The 7110-nt window shown below is 33.3% G+C and overlaps 1 long non-coding RNA gene across 1 annotated transcript in view; it reads left to right on the top strand.

Moving 5' to 3' along the window:
- Window positions 1-7110, top strand: part of LOC143921118 (uncharacterized) — a 607092-nt gene that overhangs the window by 516153 nt on the left and 83829 nt on the right. The window lies entirely within an intron of this gene.

The raw sequence follows: 7110 nt of genomic DNA, 5'->3' as shown, positions 1-7110 counted from the left end.
GGACATTGTTCTTTCGATTTTCAACCAATACTCAACATCCTTGAAGAAATACATCTGGCAGTCGCAAAGATAATATAACAAAAGTCCTAGCTCTATGCGGACCCAAGCTATATCTATTATCCCGTTATTTCCCCGAATTAAAGTTCAGGTGTGTTACAAGTTGTAACTTGCAACAGCAATTCTCAAATATACAACAAGACAACCTAAATGCATTTTGAAAAGAACGATGTTTTGTTTCGTATTTTTTAAGGAATATAATTTTTTGACTCTCATTTCCTTCAGCCGCCTTTATATTTCGGCCGCCTGTGTGCGTCGCACACATATTTTAATAATGAAAACCTCAGAACTATGCAGAAGTTTAAAAAAAGGCTGAATATCTAATTGATTTAACATTAATCATTTAGAAATAATGCGAATATTGATTTATTTACGTATAATCAAGAGCGTTCTTGTACATGACATAAATATAATATAAAGTATTTTTAGTATTCGAAGTAACTCGATCTTCGTTAGAGTTTGTATATTATTTGGTTAGAGTTGTTGTGAAATGTCATTGAATAAAAAGTGAAATATTTTTTGCTGGAAGAAGCTAGCAGACGATTCTCGTCGTTGGACCATAATTCAAGTGTTTTTGTAACAGTTTTGTAAATAAAATCCATTTTTGTCTATATCATTTCATTTTTGGGGCTCTTTTCATACATGGAGCTCGCGTGCTCTGCATCCATTACTCTTACAAGTTTTAACCGGCCCGGCAAGTGTTTTTATAACAATGAGTCGGTAATGCAAGTGATTTTATAACAGTTTTGTAAATAAAATCCATTTTTGTCTATATCATTTAATTTTTTGTTTTACATTTTTTGGGCCCTTTTCATGCATGGAGCTCGCGTGCTCTGCATCCATCACTCTTCCAAGTTTTAACCGGCCCGGCAGATAATCATCGCACAATCATAGATATATACATAATAAAATAAGGGCGAAAACACACTGGATGGTGTGGAGCATCATGTGTCCTTGGCTTCCCGCTGTGCACGTGCATAATGAATATATTTGGGAGGTTGCACGTGTTTGCATATCCATATATAACCGACAAGTTTCTCCCACATGTCTTCAAATATGGGATTCACCGTTATTGATTCCTGTCAAGCAAGGATAAATATACCAGGATAAAATATCACCGAAAACACTCCAGGGGTTGATTTTTGGGACTGTGAACCATGAATATGGGCTAGAGGTGCTGCATTTTTTTCATGTTGCTTGTTGTTTTTTAGTGCACATAAAAAGTGCAATCTCAGTAGCTAGCTGGCTTCTATGTATGTAAGTCTAGTCGATTGAAATTTTTGCCTTCCTTTCCTTTTTTCATTACTACCTCCGTGCATTTAGCCCCCCGCACCCCTCCATTGTTGGGTCCGCTTTCTCCAGGCAAAGTCGTTTGCAATGCCTCATCTATGTTATTCTATATTATGCGCACATTGGATAAATTACTCGATATTATCACAATAGGAAAAATCTTTTTTTTATAATTTAATTTTAAAAAAATAAGCAATTATTAAAAAAAATTCACGTTTAGATATTCCCACACCATTTGTTAAGTCAGAGAAAGAAAACAAAAACCTCCAACTCTGCTGTTGTCAAATTGTTCTTGCATATTTGATACGAATTATATATATGTACATATATAAAAACGGACGCGACGCGTGAGCAAGTATAAAGATATTTAATAAAATAAATACACGCGAACAAGGAGCACAACCAATCAGCGTGAAATGGTCCACGTGGACTAAAAAGTTTGGCCAATTAGAACGACGACACTAAATTTTGACCAATGGGTGCATTTTAAGCATCCGCTATAGAGATGTGGCGTCTCGACCGATCGTGATGAGGAAAGGTGGGGGCCGGGGTAGCGGGGAAGTGGGGGTGTGGAGCGTCTGACATGTGCTCCTGATATTGAGCACCTGACTTGGAACGTGTGACATCAGCGTCAGATGCGCTGCGCGGGAGCGTACATACATACACACATCCACGAAGACACACACATCTACATACATTCATTCGGTGCACAGGTTGGATCGGTGAGTGCTCAACCTTTGCTATCAATACGTGCACACCGATAAATTACCTTACATTATATTTATATACAACATAAAACTTTATTTTAATTAGTGTATCAATTCCTTTCCGAAACCATCCGTTGAAAACGGGCACAACACTAGTCAATTATAAAAAGATAATTCGACTATATCTGTATTAGACCTATTTTGATTGTGTATCATTCGTCATCTTTGTATTTGGATTACAAAAAATCGTAACTCATTGATTGGAAAATTAAATTCCCAGTTTCGGCGAGAGAAGGTTAAGAACTTCCACAACACAAATAATCACAAACTATGATTGGATTACTTTTGTACAGCTGAGCCAATCGCAAACTTTAGACTCATTGCCAAGTATGCTAGATTCAGACTACGTTTTTTGCTATTTAACTTTAATTAGTTACGTAATCTAAGCTCAGCTTATTCGGCAAGTTTATCATGTGCGACTAAGCTTAAGGGAAACATTAATCTTTTGACATGCTGAGCTCATTAGAAGCTTGAAGTTATAAATTAGAAACCAGTGACATTATTCAACACCTTCCGTGCCCTTGGTGGTGCTCCTGTTCACTGTTTTTTTATTATATTATTTTATTAAAGATTTTTGTTGTACATAAATTTAGCTATTGCGCTATTTCTTAAAAATAAATAAAATAACTACTTACTTAAATATGTAGACTTTTTAAAATAATAGATCTTCACAAACTCTATCTCCGTTGTTTTGTCTCAATATGGGTAGTTGAAATAAGACTATTTATGACGTATTTTTTATATTATTAAACAATAATATTGTTTATGAAACGTAAATAAAAACCGTACTACATATGTATGTATGTACACTTTATATATACATATATTATGTATGTACATCGAAAACAAGCTGCCTTGTAAGCATTGTTATGTTCCTACCTCCTTTCGTTCATAATAATTATTATTCTTTAAAATAATATTTGTTTCGCATTCTTGTATTCTATTTAAATTCTTACTATTAAAAAATCTCACTATATTAAGTTATGTACATTCAGCATATTACGTCGACTCATATTTCATTCCATATTAAGAAAATATGCCTTTCAACTACAATAACAAATAATTTACACTGTTAAGAATGAACAGTTTCTTTTGCATCATTAAAATATGTTTCTGTCTAATTATATGGCCGGCACTTAAGTAATATAAAAGGTTTATCGTATTATCTTAAGGAAAGCAAATACTACAGACTAAATTGTTCCATTTGCATAGACAATTTTAGTGAATCTCGTGAAGCGATCATATTTTCCACGGATAGTAATCTCTGTTCCTAAAAGTAATTATCTGATATCTGGTGGCAGGAAAAGCACAATCGTGATCCAGCTTGAATACATCATTCTTTAAATTTATATATTATTATATTGTTGCGTAGGGGTAGATTGAGGATCCAAATGAATGGTCAAAGTCGCTTCACAGCATTCATTGAATGATCCAGAAGATCCACGCGTAGTCAGCGCTCCCTCCAGTATGATCTAATAAAGTACTTCTTTATACAGGGCAAGTTGCTCACCACAGCTTCCCCGATCCATTTATTTATCCATTGTTTAGGCACGTACAGTTTTAAGTGAGTCTCATGCTCACAAGTCCAGCGGCTACTTTCTGAGTCCCATTTATAGTCCGGTCAAATTAGACCAAAAAATAAGCGTGAAGGTACATAAATTCACAACAAGCTGAAAGTGAGTAAAATTGTTCAAAACATAATTATAAATGGCATGTCAAAACTTCTCATCGTTCTGATAACTGGAAAAAAATTGACCCGAGGTCAAAGGTCAAAAATATGTATTTTTCGCGATTTTCAGCAAAAAAGTAAGTTTTATCACAAAATTACTTTGTACAAAAATTGTAGATCATAAAATTATCTATAAAAAATATGTCAACACTTTTTTTTCTAAGAGCCACCGTTTCTGAGATATAACGAGAGAACAAAACAAAAGTTTTGACATATCATTTATAATTATGTTTTGAACAATTTTACTCACTTTCAGCTTGTTGTGAATTAATGTATCCTTGAATATCTAAATTGACCGGACTATTAGGCCAATTCGAGGATCTCCATTGTTAGCCCCCGAATGCACTTGGACATAATCCGCATAATGTTCCCACGTTACAATATATACATATGTACATATTTATATAATAAGTGGCCAGTGAAAATGGACGTCCCTGAAAACGGATGCATATGTTTTTATTTTAGCTTAGAATTTGTTACGTTGGCGGTTTCTTGGATTTGTTATTTTATATGAAAAAAATGTTCTTCAAATATATTCTTATAATGATTTCGAGTAATTTGAAACAAGTTTTCAAACTCAATTTTGAATTCAATTTTTTTAATTGTTTTCTTTTTTCATTAAAACAAATTATGACTGAATAAATATCAAATAAATTATTCATTTGCAAAAATAAAACACCGAAGTTTTATTTATGTTAATAAAACTAGGTAACGATTATAGTGCTTCCCGTACTACGTATCGATCTTTTAATAAAAATGCAATCGTAGATAGTGAATGTAATAGCTGACAAATAAAAATTGCTATGAAAGGTTGACAAAGGTGGAAGGTTTCCCCTCAATCATAAAAGGTAGTGCGATAAAATCTCAATTTATTGAATAATTCTAATCCAGCATGGAAAATTGCTCGCCATTGTCGTTATGATAAAGTAATATGCATTATGTTTTTATCTAATATTTATCTATGTATAATTTACATTTAAATTAGAAATAATAATAAAAAAAAAACACCATTGTCGTTGTAATTTTTATGATATTTTAGTAACCATCAATGAATTCACCAAATTCACTAAAATGTTTGCAAATAATAAAAAGCTTGTCATAATGTCAACGTTTATATGCTGCAGCATCTATTGGATTCACGAAAAACTTTTTTGAAATATTAAATTTTTGTTTCCAGTATTATCTGCGCTAGAATAAATTAGACCGGAAAAAGAACAATATTCTCATCGAATAAAAACGGAAACAGAAAATGGTAGCGGTAAAATACACATACATCATAATGTCGTTATTTTTTAGAACGTATGACGACATTCGGATTTAGTATTTCTTAATGTTTAAAATTTGGGATAGAAGTGTAAAAGGATAAAATAATATTAATAAAATAATTGATTATTTACAATTATTATAAGTTGCCAAAGAACCCCTATAAACACTCTGATGTATTATATGTATATTCAATTTCAACTGCAAAGTCTGCCACCGCTTCAGCTTTAATATGCAATAAAATGTTGTGAGCTAACAGAAGTTAATTATCACTATTCTGTAATGCTTTAATTTTACTTACGACAAAAGTTTGAAAATTTAATTTTAAGTTACATTTTTTAAAAATCGGAATAATAGTTTTCATTTGAAATTTTACAAATATCCACTTTTTTCCGTGTTTGTATTTTCCCGGTCCTCTAGTTTTCAGTGCGGAATAATCATAAAGTAAGGTGGCTATTTTTTTTTTCAAATTTAAATACAATAATATATATATTTCTAAATAGTACTTCAAAAACGTTATAAACATTAAATGATCGGGGACGCACATTTATGAAATAAAAAAATAATTTCAATGTGTATAAACAGGTACGTGCGTACTCTTTATGTAATTTCGGGGGAAACTTAATTCATTGAATCCTCTTATAAAATTATACACAAGATAAGTTAAAATTATTCTTAGTGATTTTCAAACGTTCAACATTCAATTAAGTTTTATCACTGGACCACATGTTGTTCATCAAAGAAAAAAAGCAGTTTGGCAGGTGAATTTATTCCCAGTAAATACATATAATATTCGACTTCTTTGCTAATATTTCTGTGGGACACATGATTTTCGCTGAAGGTTTTCAATATTTCAATCCATCTATTGCAGTGACATCACAAGGCAGTAGCGGGGGTGCGGAGAGCGGTAAACGGATTATTCCGCAAAAAGCGATCTTGCGCACGTCACTAAAATCCCGATCACGGAGCATCTAACCGCGCCGAACTAATAGGCGCGGCCTTGGGAGCATGTAATCGAACTGGTGCTTTTAAAATCGGATGAAAATGAAATCGCAATAGAGAGAAGTTTATAAGGGACGCTGAACTCATTTTACAAAAATAAAACAAGAAGGCGACGTTTGAATGCATTGACCGTTTTCATCCTGAACTTGAAATCAGATCAAGAATCATTAATGAAATAACACCCATGTTTCAGACTATCCAAGTCAAGAGTCTCTGCCACTGAAAATGATTTATTTTTATTTTTTCCTTTACCAGGTGACACCAACTCTAGCGACGCCACTGGTCTTTTTGGATACGGTAAATGAGTTACATCCCAAATGTGAATTGCTACCAGGGTAACCACCACTACGAAAATCACTCTCGCGGATTTCCTGTCGCACGAAAATTCGTGACACAGGAAGTTGCCGTACAAAATACCGCCCAAATATTGCTTAGAAAATGCTTTTTTTTTTTTTACGAGATTTTTATTATTATCGACTAGACACAGTGGCGGACTGGCCATACAAGCGAACATGCCCGATGGCATGTGGGCCCCACTATCTGTTAGAAAATATGGGCCCATATTTTCTTGTAACTAAATTTGTTTATTTTCATTTTTGAAAATTTTATTTATTTTTACCCTTGATTTTTAGCGTAATGGAAAGAAGAAAATTTTGTTATATGAGGGGGGGGGGGGACAATTTTTTTTAACCCTTTGTGGGCCCCCTTTGACTCCTGGCAAGCACTGATATCAGTCCCAGTCCGCCACTGACTAGACATATGAACTTCGCATGCCCGTATCAAAATGCGAAGTTCATTTATTTAGTCCAGTAGTCTCCAAGCTCAATAAGGATTTGAACTAATTTTAGAAATTGAAATCGTCTGCTGAGCTACTTATACATATTCTTTCTTTATATATTTTTATAATCGTCCTTTATCGTATCATACATAATATATTACTTAAAATAAATTAGGAAATCGGACTTCCAATAAAACATATCGCTCCAAACGATCGGTCGCGAG

This window comes from Arctopsyche grandis, chromosome 2, assembly GCF_051622035.1.
Source record: "Arctopsyche grandis isolate Sample6627 chromosome 2, ASM5162203v2, whole genome shotgun sequence".
NCBI lineage: Eukaryota > Metazoa > Arthropoda > Insecta > Trichoptera > Hydropsychidae > Arctopsyche > Arctopsyche grandis.
Note: the sequence above shows the minus strand (reverse complement) of the source record. Positions and strands in the feature narration are given on the sequence as shown.